This window comes from Amblyomma americanum, chromosome 1 (assembly GCF_052857255.1).
Source record: "Amblyomma americanum isolate KBUSLIRL-KWMA chromosome 1, ASM5285725v1, whole genome shotgun sequence".
In the NCBI taxonomy this organism is placed as follows: Eukaryota; Metazoa; Arthropoda; class Arachnida; order Ixodida; family Ixodidae; genus Amblyomma; species Amblyomma americanum.
This window is the reverse complement of record NC_135497.1, coordinates 520,812,181-520,834,593: the sequence shown is the minus strand read 5'-3', so window position 1 is coordinate 520,834,593 and position 22,413 is coordinate 520,812,181.

The window sequence follows — 22,413 nt, the reverse complement described above, 5'->3', positions numbered from 1 at the left end:
CGGCGGGCTTACATTTTTTTCCTACTAACGCTTTTGCAGTCGTGAAAATCGTTATCCACTGGTTTTCTATGGTAGCCTTAACTGCTAGATGCAAACAATGAAAACGCTAGAAAAGAAAAATTTCGCTGCATATCGGAAGTATGGATCATTACTTTCAGTATTTCCATACGAGTACCTTACAGTTTTGCAAGGTTCGAAATTGTTTCTAGGAATGTTGGGCATAAAACGCGCACAGACCGCTTCTATAGGCTGCTAAAGAAATGAGGAGATGGCTATTGTGTTCTTTTGAGTTAATAATTTACAACGCTATTGACCAGTATTCAATACATTGAAAACGAAAAAAATATACCAAAAATAAAATCGAACTATCCGCCGAGTTTTCCATGGCTTTCAAGACCGTCGCAACACGCTAAGGATGGACGCAGACATGAGCCTCAGCGGCAGTCGTAGTCAAGAGAAGAGTGAATGAGGCTGGTGAATAAACCAGCGAGAGACGGATAGCGGTCAGTAAGAAAACGTGTTCAACGCAGCAAATTGTTTCCCAGTGACCGCTGTGGCCCATGCGGTGTCATACAAAGCAAGACACTGAGGTACAGTTATAGCCACATTGAGGCACACTCAGAAATGCCGGCTGCTCCTGCAGTGACGCTCCTGCGTAGTGTGACAAAGGAACAGTTTTCGACAGTTACTCGTCAATATTGTGCTCTGCGCACAAAAGGAAGGAAAGTATTAGCAGGTGTGCGAGCCCGTTCACTGCTTGAAATGTTGGTCTTATTTTCGCCAGTACTTTCCTCAACCATTAAATACGGTTGTGAGAAGCAGGCGATGCTTGCAGCCATGTCGTACGTTTATAAGAACGAGTCAACTCTTAAAAGAGAGCAGGTGACATAGATAAATGTTTCGCACCTGAAGCAAATTTTTATTTTCACACAACTACATCCAACTTTTGTTCTCAGTGACCGCCGTTCTTGCCGCCCTTTCCTGATATGGTGATCTTTCTACTGCTGCATGACACGTTTATCGTCGAGAAAATTGTGTCGAAAAATTTTCCCGCAGCCCGAACTCTACAAAAAAGGATTGCGTGATACCCGTTTGGGAGCGAATAGCAGTGTTGGCTAACCTCAACGATATCCCATAATTGAGTGCCCACAGGTATCGTACACTGTTTGCGAAAACGGCCGGCGATGGCGACACCTGGGCTCCATTTCTGCAACTTCCCTAAATAATAACAGCTCTGTTTTTAGAGAATGAAACCTCCTTTCCATGCTCGCAAGACGGGTAATTCAAACCAACTCGTGCGATCACTCTTGCTTCCTATGTGTAGGCTGCTCTGTCAACGAGTGGAACCGGCACTGTGACAGTGTATTGCTAGCGTGCTCGGATTGATCGGGAACGTCTTATGGATGTTTATATATGAGAAGTGAAGTAATTGCGGCGAAAAATTGGGGAGAATTAGGTGGCATTTGAACCCACGAACCTTGGATGGCTAAACGGGCACGATATCCATAAGCCACAAACACTCGCCGGCTTGAGTCGGATAGAAGTGCACCTGGTGAATGCGCTGGGGTCTTTGACTTGCAATGGTGTCTCAATTGCATGTACTGATGCGTCCATTGTTAATAAGGACAATTTTTAAAAGTTCTTAGTTGATTCAATCAGATTATTTTGATTTCTGAGATGGTTAAAGCACTTTAACGGTTTGGTACGTGTGTATGTGTCAGGTACTGATGAGTAAGGTGTGATTCGGGAATCACTAATCGGGGATAGAGAGAGGGGTACAAATCCGCCGCGGTGCCGGTGATTGTGCCGCCACGTGGTGGTGCCATACTACTTTGACATTAGGTCACGGCTGTCTGGCGGAACGTTTATGTCCGTCGCGCAGGTCGTCGCCAAGGGGCGCTACGATCCCGTTCGTCTGCGGAGAAAGCGGAGCCATTATCCCCCCTCCCCCTTCTCCTCCCTTCGCGTGGCTGCATATAGCGGCTGCTGATTAGCGGCGGCGGTTCGATAAAAGTACCTGGTTCTACTCTGAAAGGCGAAGCTTAAGCGTCGTCCAAGTTCTTGGGGCAGGAGAAAGGAGGGGTCTGGAGAGAGGCACGTTGCGCTCCCGGCAATCACTTGAGGGAACGGCCGTCCAAGCTGCCGTCCATATATTAAAAGTGGCTGCGCGATTAGGCAAGTGCGGTGGATGCGTACACTCTTTGCAAACCTCCCTATAACGAAACAATGGATAGAAGCTATTTTCAAAAATTATAAAGCGCACTTAGGACAACAGACAAGAGAGACCAAACCACACAAGCGCTTGTGTGGTTTGGTCTCTCTTGTCTGTTGTCCTAAGTGCGCTTTATAATTTTTGAAAATGAAAAACCTACTAGCTCAGATGTCAATTCTGCAATAGAAGCTATAGTAGCCCAACATGGTATCTCGCTTTTACGAAGTAAAATTTACTTCATGGGAATATGGCGAGCGTCCAGCAAACCCCAGTTCGGCTAAAGCACGTCTATCTTCACCGAACACCTGGCAATTCGGGTACGCGGCCCCCTGCATGACGGGACGGCGAATGGTGCGCGCTGCGCTCGAATGATTTACCAAGCTCTTTGGATTTATGCCTATTGATAAGAAAGAGTTGCGCACACATAAAAGACGCACCCCGGAAATACGATGAAGACGGAAAGAGCGCTGATAGTCTGCGCTAGCTCTTTCCGTTTTCAACGTCTTTCGTGTATTCTTTCGTCTGCGCGAATCTGTTTCTTCACAATAGCCGTGCACCAAACTGCCCAGCAAGAAGTTCTTCTAAACTACCTGGATTTATGTCATTCTTCAACATCGTTGCACTCGGCCATCTAACTGTATGCCACGATTGGTGAGGTGCCATCTGCAGTTTAGTTTCGTTTTCCTATGCGTTGGAGAGTAGCATTCAGTGGGGCGTACTAATTCACCACCTCAAGGCAGTTCTGTCATAGGCTGAAGCCGTGTAGTGGTGCTGTTCTGATCAGCGTTATCAGTGCGATCAGGTGGTGAAGCTGACACGGGCAGCGGTAATGACTGGCGAGCAGCGGTGACTTCATTGCCAGCACCCGTTGTGGATGGTTTCACCGAAGGACAGACGAGTGCGCAGGCCACAACAGCGTCAGCACACAGTGAGGGCAGAATAAACCCCATGTATTCTGTCCTTGCGCTACAGAATGGTAAATAAGCTTGTTGGCGTACGAAATTTGTGGCCAAGGCCACCTACGGCTCTAACGAAACAACGGCTACAATGAAGAAATAGCAGGACCCCTTCGTCTAAGTAATAACCCGGTTCAACTTTGTTTCCTTTCGTTCTAGGTGCATTAACTTGTAGTTTTGCTTTATTATACTTCACTAACTTTCTGTCCTATTATTATCAAACAAGAAATTCTGAAGAAAATAAGCAACCTGCTCGTCCAAAGCACGGCAGTGCGAATCCAGCATAACAGCAGTGATCATACCGCAACAAAGTGTGCGTATTACTGTCTAGAACGCTGAACGAAGAGTAATCCGACAAGACCAGCGGACAAATGGTAGGACGTATTCGCAAGTCAAAGCTTATTTGCGGAAACTACCGGTCAGTGAGTACATTTTTGTTGACTGCGGCTTTTAGCTGACGTCAGATATAAAGGGCCACTGATCGAACATTTGCTCCTGAAGCGGAAAAAAGAGCCGTGCGAAATTGTTTGTATTTTGTATGACTTTTGACTTCGTGCTCCTTCTGCTTCGTGCTGCCCCTGTGCCGAACAGAAGACAAGCCTACAGGACTGCCAGCGCAGTCTGTGTGCCTTAAGGCGAGATGCGGGTCGAAAAACGCTTTTTATGAAAAAAATACATTTTCTGTTTTCGCTTGATTTCTTAAGTTTATTGTCTCTACTATTACGAAACTAAAAAAATGAAGCTGAATTAGAATTGTAACAGGGTAACAATTGCGTTTAAAGAGCACAGGATGGCTGCTAAAAGTTCGAAAGTGCGGCGTCTTTTAGCGTCTCGCGGACAACTGACGGCCGCTCGCCACTGCGGATCGCAGGCGGAGCTCAGCCAAGCCTCTTTCTTCCGATAACCATGATTGCTGGAGCGCAAGAAATAATTATAAAAGGCATGCGCGTACCGGCTTTTCGAAAGCTGGGACTGGCTTTTAAATCACGTGTTGTGGATTGGGGATCGCCATGGCTCGGTCCGCACCCACATGTGGCGAAGCCTACTTATTGGGTCCGTTGTCTCGGCGAGCTGCGTAGATAAACAACGTCCATTTTTCATATTTATATTCGTTAAAGATGAAGGCGGCAGTAGCAAGTGTAGTCTCCGGCCAGTGAAATATCTGTCCACGCACAAATTTAGAGGACGCCGACGAAAATCGACGGCGAAGTCTGCCCAACGGCGAGGGCACCCGCGGCCGCGAGGCTTAGCGACAGCGACACCTGAAACGCGTTGTAAGAGAAGCGATAATGGAGGTAGTGAAACAAGAAAGATAAAAGGAGGTGCCGTACAGGAGGACTCTGGAATAATTTAGACCACCTGCGGAGCTTAACTGCACTGACACAGCACAGCACACGGGCGCCTTAGCGTTTCGCCTCCATTGAAACCAAGCCGCTGTGTTTGGGTTTGTACAAGACCGCGGCGGCTGCGTTTTGATGGCGGTATATGAAGAAATTTCCTTCCGCTCTCACGCAACGCAATGAACGCAATGAAAGAAATTACTCATTATCATCCCCCAACAGACGAAATACACGGCTACACAGAAACTCTTTAGTTCAAGAGAAGGAGTAACTAGTAGTGGTATAATTAAACAAAAGAATAAAAAAGAAGCAAACAATATTTTGCTAGTCCCGACACCTGCAATCAATGCTGAGGGGAAGGAGGAAAAAAATTTAATTTCCGACAGAACTGGTATTCCTCCAACTCCCTGGGCAATAGGCCGGCGAGGTAGAAGGCGCCGCTTTAGATGCTGGCTGGTAGGTGTTGTGCCCCGGCGGCCACTTCAGCCAGTCAGACGAGGCGGAGCTGGAGCTCAGGGTGCAAACCACACAGCAGGTTCTCCCAGGATTCTTTAGAATTGATATTCAGCGCCCTCGATGACAATTTGGGCATTCACAGATTATGTGCTAGAGGGACCCTCTCGATCCGCAGTTTGTACAATCCTCTGATCTTGCCTCCGAGAAAATATGGTTCGCCAGTATCGGGTATGAGTATGTCTACGTTTCGAGTAGTCTCCACGCGACTGCTTGAGGGTTATTTAAAAACGGGTCTAGTGAGGGCACCAGCCTTCCTTTTGATCTGTAATGTTGAGTAATTTTCTCTCATTTTGCCAAGCGTTCACCGCTCTCTTTAGCGAGGGAGTCCTCACTAAACCGGTGGTATGAACCTCGAGCTAGCTCGTGCGCAACCTCGTTGCTGGGGACGGCGCCATGTTCCGTTGTCCAGTTCAACATAATTTTCCTCGCAATTTGTCGCTGGCTGCGAAGCGTCGCTCCCGCGGACGACATTCTGCCTACACTAAAAGTTTAGATGGCAGTTTAACTGCAGCTTGGTGGTGGTGGTAGTGGTTTTATTAAAAATAATAGTAAAAATGTAGGAAAAGATTTTTCCTAGCCCCAGCATCTGCCGTCGATACTGAAGCACCTGAGCTGGGGCAGCGGAAATAAAGGATAGCAGGCAGAATGGAGAAATGAAATGAAAGAGGTGAGGGGACAGGAAGAGAGGATAGGGGGAGAAGTAATATGTACAAACTATTTACACAATCAGAAATGTTTTAGGGAAAACAAATGTCGCAGTATCTTTCTCGTATCTGGGCGCACATCTGCACCGCGTTGTAAGAGAAGGGATAATGGAGGTAGTGAAAGAAGAAAGAAAAGAAGAGCTGCCGTACAGGAGGGCTCTGGAATAATTTCAACCACCTGGGGATCTTTAACATGAACTGACATCGCACAGCACATAATAATAATAATAATAATAATAATAATTGGTTTTTGGTGGAAAGGAAATGGCGCAGTATCTGTCTCATATATCGTTGGACACCTGAACCGCGCCGTAAGGGAAGGGATAAAGGAGGGAGTGAAAGAAGAGAGGAACAAATAGGTCCGTAGTGGAGGGCTCCGGAATTCTTTCGACCACCTGGGGATCTTTAACGTGCACTGAAATCGCACAGCACACGGGCGCCTTAGCGTTTTTCCTCCATAAAAACGTTGGCGCCTTAGCGTTTCGCCTCCATGGAAACCAAGCCGCCGTGTTCGGGTTTGAACAAGACTGCGGCGCCTGCGTTTTGTTGGCGGTATATGAAGAAATCTGCTTCCGTTCTGAAGGAACGCAGTGAACGCTTCGGCCTATTCCTGCAGTGCTGCGTGTCTGCCGCAACTTTGTCAGCGTTAATGCATGCCGCCCACATCTCTCCCTCACAACGCCCACCTACCTCAAAGCGAGGTTGAGGCATCCACTGAGCATTGGAGCCAGTTATCCGCTCTTCCTTTCCTCAAAATTATTATAGAACGTTGTCAACGCCATTGCCAATGAAAGCAATAAACGCCTACGACCCGTACCTTCAGTGCCGCGTTTTTGCCACATTGTTGTCAATGCCAACGCATGCAGCGCACATGTGTCTCTACTACGCCGCCACGTAGCTTGAATCACGACTAAGCTGCCCACTTTCCCAGGGGGTGGCGCACTGCTTTTGGACGCGTAATTTTCGAAAATCTCCACATCCAACCCATTGAAGAGGATTGTGAAAATAATAATTCGTTTTTGGGGAAAGGAAATGGCACAGTATCTGTCTCATATATCGTTGGACACCTCAACCGCGCCGTTAGGGATGGAATGAAGGAGATAGAGAAGGAAGACAGGAAAAGTGAGGTGCCGTAGTAGAGGGCTCCGGATTAATTTCGACCACCCGGTGATCTTTAACCTGCACCCGGGTTCCCGCGTTCGAACCCGACGGCGGCGGCTTCGTATTTATGGAGGAAAAGAGAAAATTAAAAATTGAAAGATGTATTTTGAGGAAATCCGTGGCGCTGCGCAGTGGCAGAACACCTCTGGCTCGGGGAAAGAGGAAGGAGATAACTGAAAATTGAGAGTTAAATTTTGAGGAAATGCGCGGCTTTGCGCAGAGGGGGAACACCTTTGGCTCGGTACTAGTAGTGGCGCATGCGCAGTAGTGAATAGGGAGCAAGAGAGAGAAATTGGCAGCGGCTTAGCTCGACTACGCCTGGATATACGTAGCGAAAGCTAAGGCATAGCATGGTTAGCCTTGGTTAATATTTATTGCAAGTCCAGGTTAGTCTGGTTGTCTAGCTACGTTTATGTCGCATTAAAGACGACAAAACTGCAGTTGCGGCACACACGAGCTCTTCTCAAATCTCCGACATATATACTATATATGAGACAGACTCACCGCAATTCCCTTTCCCGAAAAGCAATAGTTATTATTAATATTATTATTATTATTATTCACCAAACCTCTAGCTAACAACCCAGGAAGTTTCTGCGCCAATTCATTTTTAACTACTTCTGCTCTTATAAAACTCATGCAAAGGCTTTAACGGTGAAATTTATGAACGCGCCTGTGCAACATTATTAAAAGGTCTGCACAGACAGCAGCATACAATATCAAGTTTGCTTCAGCATGAACCTTGACGCGCAAGTAAACCGCAGTTTTTCAGACGACTTGTAAACTACCTATAGTGCCGGTCTGCGTGTTTAAGAAAATGTCATATCGGCAGCTTCCGCAAGTAGATCGTCGGACGCCAACAGTCTGCTGGGTTACCGAACATGTCACGTTGCAACTCTATGTCTTTAGATTAGCAACGCTGTGGTAATAATGATGTTTGCGATGGAGATACCGAAGTGGAGGCCTGCGGGCGCAATTTTTGTTCAATTTCGGGACCTGCACCACCAGTGCGGCCGTGTGGTGTGCAACGTCAGTGCACGTTAAATGTCCCCTAGTGGTCGAAAATATTTAAGAGCCCTCCATTAAGGAACCTTTCGTCTTTCCCTACCTCCTTATTCTTTCGTACCTAGGCTAGTAAGCTATACGATCAACATTGGTACAATGCAGGCGCTATGGGAGGGGTTACTACCGGTGAGACTTGAAATGGTAGGTTTTTTGTCCGTACCCCAGTTACTCTTATCGAGCAGCCTCTAACAATTGAATGGGCTGCCGCCTGACACATGGGGAAGTGAGCAGCGCTGCCACAAAACCGGTTTCAGACAGATAGACAAATCTACGAACACACGACGCCCACCACACACGACGCATCACCAGACAACTCATGTAAAGGCATCATTACCGGTGCCTTACCGATACTAACTGAACAGGAATTACGAAACTGCACGGAAACATATCCCCAACAAATAAACATCATTCAAGCAATGCCTTTCGGCACAAAGGGGGCATGTCTATGTACCTTTGAAGGCAAAGCAGTACCACGGTTTGTCTACCTCAGTGGCGTAGAATACAGGTGCGAACCATTCCGACCAGTAATGCAGGTCTGTGGATGTTGCCTAGAAACGAGACACCGAGGTGACATTTGCCCCACTCCGCAGGAGAAAAGGTGCTACAATTGTGGAATACGCAATCCTCCGCCAGGACGTGTCGATTGCAAAAAGCGCTGCATCGTCTGTGACACATCCAACCACTCCACCATTGACACGAACAGTCCGACAAGATAGATGAATTACGGCAAAAGAAGGAAAAAGACAGGCAAATCTGATGTAGCCACAATCCGACGCCATCCTGATGGAGACATTGCTGCATAGAATAGTCTTTTAGATGTGCACAAGAACCAAAAGACTGAGCAGAAGCAAAAGACTGCGCTGAAGCACAAGACTGAGCAGGAGCACAAGAACGAGCATCGACCCAGGAATGAGCATCAGTACAAATTGAACCAAACCAGTCTACAAAACGGGAGAACAGCAAAGATATAGAAGATATAGCAACAGCACAGCACTGCTCATGAAAGTGAATCAGACCAACGGTCCAAGCAAGCCACCCATCGTCCACCCAAAGCAACCTTTGAACCAAAGCACAGAAGAATGACCACCCCTCCCACCACTGATGAAGAAGAACCCAGTGGTCACCACGGCCGCCCAGGCACCTTTGGAGCAGGCCATGGAGACCGAGAACCCGGAACCGTCGCACGAACAAGATAACAAAAACCAGACGGAAAAGCATAGTGTGGACACCGTGAACGCCGGACATAGAGCTTTCGAGCCTAGTGGTACCAAGACGGACGCCATAGAACCGCGGGCCTCTACCTCGAAAGCCAGTGAATCCGCAGCCTGAATCCAGGAGACTAGGGAGGCGCAGACACTCCGGAACGCTACACCTGAGAAAGGAGCCAGGCCTGCTAAAAAAGGTGAGTGGGCCGTCCAAGCAGCCTCCCCTAGTGCCCCTTATCCAACCCATGAACCCACTATTACACCTCAAGAGGCGGTAAAGCAATACATACATTCCGCAGAATTTCGTTCAGAAATTACTAGCATAATAAACACTATAGCTGCTGAACTACTTCACCAAAAGAAACAATTATATGGCAATGGAAGCTAAAAACAAGCGTAACTAAGAGCATATATTAAATACTCCCCCAATCCCCCATGTCATCGCTCGGCAAGAGACGTAAACAAATCGCACACATATCCGCGGTTATCACACGGCAGCCCTTGCGCCACGTACGGCAATCTTGGCACTGACATCCATGCCGGTGCTAGACCGCACACCGACAAACACGCCCGCAAGCACGGACACTCAGTATACCGCGATAGATATCAGCTCACCCTGGCACACATATGGCCTCACTATTCTTAACATATACAGCAATCCCAAAGATAAAGGAAGAGTTAATGCGGGCATCCTGGGCTCCTTTCGTTCCTCAAACCTCCGTGTGGTGGGTGATTTTATTAGATGTCACACGCAATTGGGATACACCTCGGATACCCCCAAAGATAACCTCATTTCTACCGCAATTACTGATTACAACCTTGGCCTGATCACAAACCCCACAATACCCACTCGCATTGGCACAAGTGTCACCCGCGATACCACACCCTATCTGACATGGGCCACACCAAACTTAATCATTAAATCTCACACAGTCCTCCAAGACAGCCTTGGGAGTCACCACGTTCGAGTCTCCACTACTATTGCTTACGACTCCAAGATTTTTAGCCCTCGTTCACAGCTCCTCACTGACTGGGATAAATTGCGCTCATACTTGGCAGCTGATTCTACTGAACCCCGTACTCTCACTGACTGGAAAAACCATCTTGTGGAGGCTATCCAGGCGAGCGCATTAAAACACCCTTGCAGCACCGCAGGTTGATCGGCATCTGGCTCATCTATGGCAGGCCCGACAGGGACTTCTCAAGCGCTGGCGTCACCAGCGACACAATCGTAAATTGAGACTCCGCATAGCCGCTTTCACTCGTGAGGCTGAGGAATACCCGAACACTCTAGCCCGCGCAAACTGGGCATCCTTTTGTTATGACCTCAAGGGTACATTAAGCGCTAAACGCACGTGGTCCCTCCTTCTCGCTCTCTTAGATCCAAAAACCACTAAATCTGAGAAACAAGTAAGCGCACAACGTCTAATACAACTAGAGCTTCAAGAGGGCAGAGACGTGATTGGCCTACTAGGGGACACTTATATACCCCCATGCCTTCAGTCAGCAGATTGACCCAATCTTCCTCCACCTAACCCGGAACTTGATGCCGACATTTCCTTAACCCAAGTCCACCGAGCACTCTTTAGTATTTATTCACCGCTCTACGGCGCCGGGGCCAGATGGCATAACATACAAGGCACTACTCAATCTGGTTCAAGTCTCTCTTCGGGAACTCACGGAGCTCTTTAATAACCACTCGCACGCTGGGACGCTCCTGTCAGCGTGGACCCATGTCAGCATGCGATTTATACACAAACTGGGCAAACCCCTCACCCTTCAAAATTTGCGCCCCAACTCCTTAACGAGCTGTGTCGGCAAGCTCTTTGAACAAGTTATTCTCAATCGCCTGCAACCCTTCCTAAAAACAACATGCTTCCTCTCCGACGTTCAGTTTGGCTTCCGTCCAAACATCTCGGCGTACGCCGTACACCTCGCCCTTAAAGAGTCTCTCGCCCTTAAAAAGTCTCTCTAAGCGTCGTACAGCCGCTACGCGAGCCATACTGGCCCTGGATATTCATGAGGCTTTCGACACAATAAGCCATGACCATATCCTGACGACAATAGCCACCACCGGCTGTGGCACCGGCATGTGGCAATATGTTCGGGCCTTCCTTCAGGAACGCACGGCAAAACTCTATCTTAGGGATGTCGCCTCCCAGTCTTTCCCTCTGCCCAACGGGGGAACGCCACAAAGGGGCGGTATCACTTTTACTTTTTAACATTGCCCTAGCGCCACTGGCAAAGGCCCTTGATGCTATCCCAGGGCTCCATACAGCCATATACGCAGATGATATAACCCTGTGGACAACGGTAGGATGCATTGGAACAGCGAAGGATATCCTGCAATCTGCCACAGACATCACTACCACCAAATTAGCAAACACAGGCCTCCGTTAATCTGGAAATAAAAAGGAACTCTTGGAGCTGAAACCCCTGCCCAGTGAACCCCGCTTGAACAGCACATGTACGGGAAATTAGTGCCCATTGTGTCTCAGGTGAAGATTCTCGGCCTTCTCATTAACAACACACTCGATGCTACTGCCACCCTCCAGCTCTTGTAAAAACGGACCAAACAGGTGGCTTCACTAATCAAGAGGGTGGCAGCACGCAATTATGGGCTGTGTGAACGCGGGACCATCAATATGACAAATTCATTAATCATCAGCCGTGTTACATACCACCTCCCATGCCACATACTCACTCAGTGTCAAACAACAGGCAGACATCCAAATACGCACGGCTGTAACCTCCACCGTACATCTTCCACGGACGGTTAGCACGAAACGCCTACTGGCCACTGGTACCCACAATACCGTGATCGAATTAATAGAGGCTCAACACACCAACCAATTAGTCCGCCTGAGTCGCACGGAAACAGGACAATGCCTACTGCGACAGCTCCGTCTCAATCGACCCATTCCCACTCCAACAAGTCCGACACCTTACATGAATTCTCTACGCACGCAGGATCACATATATAAGAAACCCCTACCACGGAATATGAGCGCTAGCCTCCATCAGGATAGGCGGCAGGCTCGAGAGAGCTATTGCACCAAAACATACAGCAACCGCTCTGATATCCTTTATGTCGACGTGGAAGAAAATTCTACGCAAAAGGTACGAAAAAGTAGGGTTTTTCATGGTCGTCGCAGCCAAAGAAGACGGCACTGTGGGGACCGCCGCCACTATTCGAATTCACCTGCAGAGGCAGAAGGAGCTGCCATCGCACTTGAGCTGGCCCACTCCACCATTGACAAAAACACAACCGAAATTTGCTCAGATTCCCAAGCCCCATTCCGCCACTACCTAAAGGGCGTGACGATGCCGGCCAGACACCGTATTCTTGCCACAGCCACCTCTCTCGACCGAACAGTTACTCTGTCGTGGATCCCTGGGCATGCCTCGGCCCTCGGTAATGTGCGCGTTCATGCGCAGGCCTGAGAAATTTCCTCCGTACCTCAGACGATCAGGCACCCGACCCTGTGCAAGAGGCCCCGTTAGTCATTTATACTTATCATCAAATCACCGCATTCTACAAACTCAGCCGCATGACATTACCAGCACCCCACAGTACTTCACCGCCCTTATCTAGCGCCACATGGCGACAATTACACACGAGCTTCTTTACAGACTGGCAGCGCCAGATTTTTTGAAACCCTTTATCATACAATGTGATGCCAGCGACCGCGGGTTAGGTGCTATTCTTTGCCAGCAAAGCAATGGCAGGCACACACGGTATAGCACGTATGAAAAAGAAAGCGCATGCCTCGTTTGGGCTATTGACAAACTGGCATGCTACGTCTCCGGGTCCCGTTTTACAGTAGAAACGGACCATTGCCCTTTGACTTGGCCGCATATGTCGGCAAAAAAAATCGTCTACTGATGTGGAGCCTGGCCCTCCAGCACCACCGTTTCGAGGTTCGCTACAAGAAAGGCAAGCTCCACACGAATGCCGACGGGCTAAGCCGAGCCTTTTAGCTGGTAAAGATTTTACCAAAAAGGGATGTCCCCCAAATTTTTAGTTTTGGAGATTTATTTCATATTCTCTTCATAATGGAGAGCGTATATCGCCCACTTTCTTTGCAGTAATGTTGTTCATAATAAGGTAACATACCTAGGAGTACTTTTTCCTTCTTTCGGCCAAGGATAAGTAAGAGCGAGTGGTGTAAAGTACCTTGACTCTGAGGTATTGGGGCCGGCAAAATTGGACGCCATGTCGGCCAAAACCAGTCACCTATTCCCGTACCACGTGCCCTCTATGCACCAACCTGATTTCATTTAGCGGATTTTTTTCTTTCCAACTGCACCTCAAGCGGGAGCACGCACATTGGACAGATGCTTTGTCTAAACGCATCGTCGGGAGACACCATGTGTTCATTCAGGCAAAACATTTGATGTCTTCAAGTTTCAGTCGAAGTTTTTTAGCTAAGTGCAGTTTTCGCCCTGAGGTTTGGTCTGGCGGGATGAGTGGGTTCTGAGGGCGCTTGCTTTTGTGAGGTGTGGTTTGGCGTCTGTGATCCCTTTTGGCTATCATTGCAGAGAATGTCCCAAAACGGCCATCTGACAAGAGGAAGCGACGCCGACCTTCGGCACTAATAGTAATCCGAAGACTCCCAGCGGGCATCTGGTTCCTGGTACGCCCAGTGAATCGAGCTACATGCGAGCAGTACATCTTCCGGGTGCATTACCTGGTGGAGGGGGTCCTGTTCTGCTCGCGCTCTTTTCCTGCTGTTGAGTTCGGCGAATTTGGACATGGGGAGGATTCCCTGAAAACCACCGCGAAGGAGAATGAGTCCTCTGGAAGAAACGTGGCTGCAGGAATGTCGGAAGCAGCGACGATAATGGCGTCCCCCGTGTTCGACCAGGTCATCAGACGACGAAGTACAAGATCAGTGTTGTCCACTTCGGTCACGCTGAGGTTGAATATTTGCCCGAGAGCTGCGCCTTCTACAGAGGTTCCACGTTCCGGTCATCAGTGAGAGATCTTTGAACCCCTGCTGGGATACAGCCTGCTTTCCTGTGTCACAAAGGCGCCTTCCTGTTCCACATGGGCACAGTCCGGACCGACGTGCGCGCCCACCTGAAGGCCGCGTGGACCACAACGTGACCGGGTCCTGTTCCCTTTCCCTCGACCAAGGTGCGAGAGAACATCAGGACCGCCCTGCCATGAGTGGTACCATCAGTGCCATCGTTTGATTGGACATCATTCTTCGAACTGTATTCCCCAGCTAGGGATCCGGGGAATACAAAGAGTATGTAACAAGCTGCTGGTTTGGTACCAGAAGAGAGCTCCCATCTTGAGAGATACCCTTTGCTGGGAGAGTCTCCCGACTGCTAAGAAGCTCCCTTTACTGACAGGCGCTCTCAGTTGCCCTTACTTGTGCATTATGTAAATAGTCTTTGTATAAAGTTTTCAGAGTTTCTCCGGCCCAGTCACTCTACCTGAATACCAACAAGGAATACGCGGAATACGGAATAGCCGGTCAAAGGTCGGAAGTTGAGGTGTGTCAAAAGATGAATCACGCTCATCTTTTCTGGCTAGGCTAAACCAACACTGCTTCTAACAGGCTATATACCCCACCCTATCATTGTAAATGTATTTTCGCAGAAAAGATGCGAGCGAGCTTAGGGTGACTGAAACCGGAAAACGTACTTTTCCTTGTGGCAGCTGAGTGGTAGGTTACTGGAAAAAGGTTCATTCTGTGACCACCGCCCTCTGAGACGGGTTATTCTTTCGTGGTTCCGCCTCCCTGCTTTGGCAGGATATACACAGAAAGTTCTCGGCCCTGCTATTTGTTCGCGGTAGAACGAATACTTTCATGTCGCGGTCGAGAAGATGTCGCGGTAGAATTTAAACACCTGGATGTGTAATAGAAGTTCCCTCCTTTTTGTGGTACTTAAGTGCTGCAATCTATCGAAAGAAAAAGTTCAAATCTGAGTTGTCTCGTAGCTGGTGAGCCCTCTTAATAATAGATTTCTCTAAAGCCTTTGACTGCGTGCCTCATAACCGCCTGATGATAAAGATACGCAACCTGTAGCTGAATCGGCGTACTACGCAGTGGATCAACGCATTTCTAACAAACCGTTTTCAGTTAGTTAAGTTGCGGAGCTTCTTTTCAAGACGTAAAGGCGTCGCTTCAAGTGTACCCCAGGGTTCGGTGCTGGGTCCACTGCTTTTCTTTATATATATATTATTGACATCAGATCGAACATAACATCAACAACACGATTATTTGCAGACGACTGTGCAATTGACCGAGCAATATCGAGCCTTTGCGGCACCATTGCTCTGCAGACTGATCTTGATGAGCTAACTCATTTGTGCGGCAGGTGGCAAATGGTAATTAACGCAGATAAAACTAAACACCTCAAGTTTACTTCCGCTGCTAACATGAGCCCTAATGCCTACACAGTTAATAATACTATCATTGAAACTGCATCTTCGGTAAATACCTCGGTGTTAATTTTAGCTCTAATTTATCCTGGAGCTCTCATATTTACCTGATCACTACCAAAGCCTCAAGAAAACTTGGTCTTCTTAAACGCCAACCACACCAGGCCAACCAGGAAACAAAACTACACGCATTCAGCACTATAATCAGGCCTGCAAAAGAATACGCGTCAGTGGTCTGGAACCATCATTATACCTATCTTATTAACATGTTGGAAGCTGTGCAAAACAAGGCTGCTCGATTCACCCTTTCCTGTTACCCTCAGTACCAAAGTGTAACAGCACTGAAAATATCGCTCCATCTCCCGCCTCTGGTCATGCGCAGAAAATTCAGCCGTTACCTTTTTTTCCGTACTCTCTACCACAGCAACACACCATTTGCAAGTTCACACCTTCTCCCGACACCGCACACATCGGCGCGTGTAGATCATATGAAAAAGAAGACTAATCCCATTTTCGCTCGGACAGAACGACACAAATACTAACCTTTGGTGCTAGCTATTGAAGAGTGGAAATCGCTTCCTTCTAGCATTGCGGCTATTGCTGCAACATTATCATTTCGAACAGCTATTTGGTCATATTAGAAAATTTGAATGTAGAATGACGTGCGTTTTTTTTTTGTTTGCTTCAGTGTATGCGTGTCGGCCGTAACATTTCATGAAATGTTAGATGCCATGTTTTGTAACTTCTGAAGGTGCGATTTTGTTTTGTTTTATGGGATTTGCTACATGTGCATTTTTTCAGTACCTCTTCCCAGCCATTACCCCCTCCTATTTACTTGTACCTGGTTTCTTAACAGGTTTATTTCTGTCTTCAGCCGTTTCATGCTGTGTTGTATATTTGTCAAGTTTCCTTTGGTGAATACCCTCCTATCTAATGCCCGCATTAGGTCTTTAGGGTATTGAAATAAATAAATAGTCGACGAAAGCCAAAAATGATTATATCAGCCGCCTTACTGGGTTTCTTCGAAGGAGTGCAATGTCATTCGCCGGCGAGCTCAATAAATGCACTAGGGCGACGTGATACAACACTAGATGAGCCCACGGGCATCGCCTGTTGTTCTAGTGGCAAAGCAAAACAAAACCCTATGTTTTTGCGTTGATTTAACCCCATCATCTGCCTGACTGCTCCCATTCCATGAAAAAGGCCCTGTCCATGTCTCTCCAAACAACCCTGAACCTCTGACAACTGCAGCTGTGTTTATTACAGACGTCATAACAAAATTACCAAATAAGGCGTTTATTCTCTGCTGCGCCACGACTAATACATCTCATCGCTAGATTTACGCAATGGCTATTGCAAACAGAGGATGACAACCGCGGGAGGGAGATAACCACCTCTATCATCCCGGACGGTTTCTACGAATTCGAGGTGTTCATTTTTGGCCTGTGCTCGACTCCTGCAACATTCCAGAGCATAATAGACACAGTGTTTTCCGATCTTAAATCCAAGGCCTGCTTCGTGTACCTGGATGATGTCACTTTCTCTAACACGTTCGAAGCGAACGTGAGGTGTCTGCTCACTGTTCTCGAAATAATTCGCTCGGCTGATCTCTCTCTCAAGCCCAAAACTGTCACTTTCGTCTCAAAGAAATGAAGTATTTAGGCCACATTGCGAGCGCCAAGGGAGTTAACCGCGACTCCGACAGCACAGCCGCCGTCGCTGCTTTCCTATCCTAAGGGACAAGCGAACAGTGCACCGCTTTCTGGGTCTATCTGCCTATTACCGGTGTTTTTTGCAGAACAATTATCTCAAATAGCTGAGTCCTAACCCACCTCACAAGAGATGCGGAGCCGTTCTTCTGAGACGGGGAGCACCAACAGGCCTTCGAAGACTGCCGAACGCTTACCCAATATACGCCCACACTTGGACACTTCGATGAGTCAGCCGAAACATAACCGCACACAGACGCCATCATAGGCAGGCTTGGCTCGGTCTTTGTGCAGTTCCAGGTGGTCTCGAACGCTCAGTCGCTTACGCAAGCCGTGCTGTATCCCTATCCCAGGCGAATTATTCCACAACCGAAAAGGGATGCTCAGCTATTCTGTTGGTGGTGATGAAATTTTGCCTGTATTTGTATGGCTGCCCTTTTCGACTCCTCAACGACCACCACTCACCGTGTTAGCTGGCGAACCTCAAAGATCCCTCGGAGTGGCTAGCACGCTGGAGCCTTGTATTGCACAAATTCGATGTCACAATCGTGCTTACGTCTGGGAAGGAGCACAGAGATGCTGTCTGTACCGTGCCCTCCTATCCAGCTGTAGTGAACTGAGTCTGAATACGACTCTGCTTTAGTGCGAGATAGCACTTGCAGCAGCCGTTCCCGCCTTTAGCCGCTGTGTGTCTGTCTGCCCGCCTGTCTGTCTTCTTTTTTTTGTCTGAAGCTTGCTTTATAGCACGTTTTCCACCTGCCCTCCGGGGTGTGGGCAAGCTGCCAGCTACCTGCGAGCTTAGTGTGTGCGCGTGTGTGCGTGTGTGTGTGCGCGTGCGCGCTGCCCGACGTACAGGTGGTAGTTAAATTAGTGATTTATCACGAGGGGTTGCTCGGGAAGAGCATCCTGTGCCAAACAAGCCCCACGTATAAGAGCACCTGCCATCGCAGAGCATCGGCGCATCGCCTAACCGCTGCACCGCTACACAGATTATACGAGGACTCCCAAGTAACTATGAATATAATGTAGAGAATGACCAAATACGCACTAAAATGTAAACTGAAGTGCTTGCGCACCTAATTCGCATTTGGCCTAACTACGCTAATCGGCAGTCAGTTATTAGACGTATTTAGCATACCGGAGACGTACTACCGGATACATATACATTTTTACCGGACCCCTCTTGCGCACGCGCAGTGGCTCCCCCTCACCTCAACAACGCCACTGCGCATGCGCAAGAGTGGTCTGGTGAACCAGTATTAGTCGCCGGTAGTACGTCTCCGGTATGCTAAAAAAGGTCTACTTTGTTGGGGTTATCGGCACGTCAATTCTTACTGAACATTAAAGAGACGCCAGTGAACTATGGTGCCTCATTTAGTATCTCGAATGAACCGCCCCCCCCCCCCTCCCCCCGCCCCGCCTTCGAGACTTCTGGTGTGAACTGACGTCGTCCTTTTTACCGGACGGCCTTCTGTATAAGAAGAATGGCCTGAGTGATGCTTTCAACCGACACGTCGTACCTAAGGCATTTCGCGACGAAATCCTGCAGGGGTGCCTCGATGACTCTTCTAGTGGTCACCTGGTTTTTTTTTCCCGAACGATGGTACGTATAACCAAAACATGCTACTGGCCCAGACTTGCTGCAGTTGCGAAGTGTTAGGGCAGAGCTTGCGAGTGAAAATTCCCAAGACGCCGCCGACTAAGGCAGCCGGACTACTGCCATAAGTCTTCCACAAGTCCTGTTCCAAGAAGTCGGCATGAACTACTCGGTCAATTTGCAGAGTCCTCACTTGGCAACCTCTACAGTGTGGTCGCCACCGACTAACTCAGCCGCTACTGTTCTACAAAGATTTTTCCTTTGGTACGGCTACTGAAATTGCGGCCTTCTTCATCCAAAACATTGTGCTTCGTCACGGTGCACTATGCTCATTTTAATTGACATAGGAAAAGCGTTAAACCTCGGCTCTTACGCAGGAGGTTATGCGACTGAGCGGTACAGGCCACCGCATAACAACCGCTGACAAATCTCAAACGACTGAACTCACCAAATTGCTTATTACGTCGACGCTGACATGAATTCAATTTATGTCGACGCGGCCGGACCTTCGGAACTGGGACGCGGTACTCCGTATACGTAACACTGCGATCCAGAAAACGACGTGCTTGTTTCGTTTAGTGAATGGCCATGAAGTCATGATGGAAGTAATGGTGCTTCCGTGTGTAGTGCCAACGCCTCTGCTGCGGGTGCTGACCAATTCGTTAGTCACGCTGACGACGCCCGCCTATTCGCTCGACAGGAAATCCGGCACCACCAAGAAAACAACGCTCTCCGCTATAACCTCCGCCGCAGAGACGTGAGTTACCAGCCCGGCGAACAAGCCTGAGTGTGCAGTTCACTCCGCTGTCAGGGCGATCTAAAACGCTTCTTCGCCTATACATTGGTCCAGTTCACCTCTTGAGTGACTCAGCAATGCAATGTCATCAGCGAATCGCAGATTGTTTAGGTGTTATTCATTAACTCTTATCCCAAACTGTTCCCAATTCAGGCCTCGTAAAACCTCCTGTAAACAGGTGGTGAGTATAATTGTCAAGATCGTGTCTCCTTGCCTGACGCCCTTCCTAATTGCAATTTTATTGCTGACTTTAAGGAGGACTGTAATAGCTGCGCAGTTCCTGTATATATCTTCCAGTATTTTGACGTGAGGCTCTTTTACACCTTGATTCCACAATTCCTGTATGACTTCCGAAGTTTCCACTGAGTCAAATGCTTTCTCTTAACCAATGAAGGCTCTATATAGCGGTTGGTTATATTCTGCGCATTTCTCTATCACCTGATTCATAGTGTAAACATGATATATTTTGGAATATTCGTTACGAAAGCCTGCTTGATTATTTGGTTGATTAAAGCCTAAAGTTGCCCTGACTCTATTAGCGATTACTTTAGTAAATACCTTGTAGGAAAGAGACAGTAAGTTGATTGGTCTGCAATTTTTCAAGTCTCTGGCATCTCCTTTCTCAAGAATTAAGATAATGTTTGCATTGTTTTCAAGCTTCTGGTATGGTCGGGGTCATAAGGCGTTGCGTTTACAGGGTGACTAGCTTTTCTAGCACAATCTGCCCTCCGTCCTTAAACAGATCTTCTCGTACCAGATCTTCAACAGCTGCTTTTCCCCCTTTGCGTTGCTCCTAAAGGCCTTCTTTACACCCTCTTTCGTTACTGGCGGGATGACGCATTGATATGAGCTACTGTCTCTCTCATCAATGTTTGGATTTTATTGGCTACTGTGTAGATTTGGAGAGAATTGAGTGTGGAGGAAACTAGGCATATGTAAAAGCCAGATGTATGCGTCAAGAGACAAGGAGAGCAATGTTATTAGAAATATGGATTAGATAGTTAAACTAGCCGAAAAGTTCTACACAAGTCTGTATAGTTATAGATATGCGCAGCTTTGTAAAAACAAGCCAGCACGCACTGCAATAAATGCCTTCAGACATAAGATCTTCGTAATGCCCGTTTTATCGATTCAGGAATATAAACAGATTTGTGTTTTATGTTGAAACTACATCGTTGGCTTCCATTTTTCTCGTGCGCGTACACACGAACACAGATGTGGGCATGCTCATGAGGGCGAGCCGTCATGAGGGCGTCCTCATCGTCAACTCATGAGGATTGAGGAAAGACCTGGTGAGGTGAGCACGAGGGAAGGAGGACATGGTGAGAAGAGGGTGAGGGAGGAAAAGATCCATGGTCTGAAGGTGAGGGTTGCGTCCGGTACCATACTGCGGGATAACGTTTTTTTCTGCGCAGCCAGTTATGAATGCCTGTTTTAAAGAGCTAAATCTTCAGGTGAAGGTTCCTGGGAAAGACGTAGCTCGTACAGTTTGGAGGTACACGAGGCGAGCACCAATTGCGGGGAGCCGTACACCTTCTCCGTCGCCACGACTACACCGCTGACAATACTATGCAGAAAAAACCGCTCTTTTTACTCCACCAGCGTATTTTCTGAAAATTGCTTAAAGTCCCTGGTGAAACACCCTCTATAGTGCGCCAACAAGGGGCACTGGCCGGGCCGTGCGGGCAGCCGCCGGTCCAACAGCAACCATGGTAGCCCAGTCAATACTTTCATTATCAGCGCCGAGTCTGTCTGATTATCAAAGTGTAGAGTAGAACGTGCAGTTATTATACCAAGTAAGGCAGTTGACTGCCCAAGATCTAAGCCTTGTTCAAGGAACGAAGTCCGATTTCAGCTCATTGAGGTTTTAGAGTTGTAGCGCAGAACTGGCTGCAGCGCAAGAAATGCTTCTACTAAATTTCATTGTTAAATGAAAGCCTGTTGGCGGTGTTTGTGTGGATTTTTTTCATTTACACTTTGAGTAATTCAATGCAGTCGTATCTTCTTTCTAGTTTGTGTTTTCACAGCAATTCAGGTTGCTGGAGGTGGGGCTCCTTCCCCATCGTAGGCCACCAGTGTTGGTGCCACCGGTGCCACGAGAGTTCGAGACGGATGGGGCCCTTGAGTTGGCTGACTCGTTCAGCCCCGCATGTCCCGTCTCCGAATCACGTTGTCGGACTCCGTTAAGGAGGGAAATTGTACAGTAGTCTTGCTTACATTTTCACAAGAATTAATATCAGAATGGAGGATCATTTTCACTGCACTCGTTGTCATATTTTATATCGTACTTCGCCCTAAATTCCCTAGGTTGAGGACGCCCTTGTCGGGGTGGGAGTTGCCTGAAACTGATTCACGCGCACAAACTCAAACTACTGCACATAGGGACACGCCCCCATTCCATGTCGAGCCTGGGAAAAAGGAAGGTGCTGTCGGGTTCAGGTCGAGTACTGAAGGTGATGTTATCTGGCCAGTCGAAGATTGCCACGCGCTGCTGACACCTGTTCTTCATTCGATGACAGCCGACGCGCCAGGCTAGATCGCAAGGTCGGGCGAGAAGCCAAAATGGGTCGTTCGTCATTTGAGATGGTTGCGAAGATTGCGAACGATGACCGCTAGCCCGCCGCTGCACTCAGCACCACGCCGTCTTCCACTGGGAAAGAGGGCCCTTTATTCTCCCAACATAGTCACGACAAGTATGAAAGATAACTGCCGCTCGCTCGCTGCGGCGGCGTCTTTCAGGCCTCCGCTCTCTCGG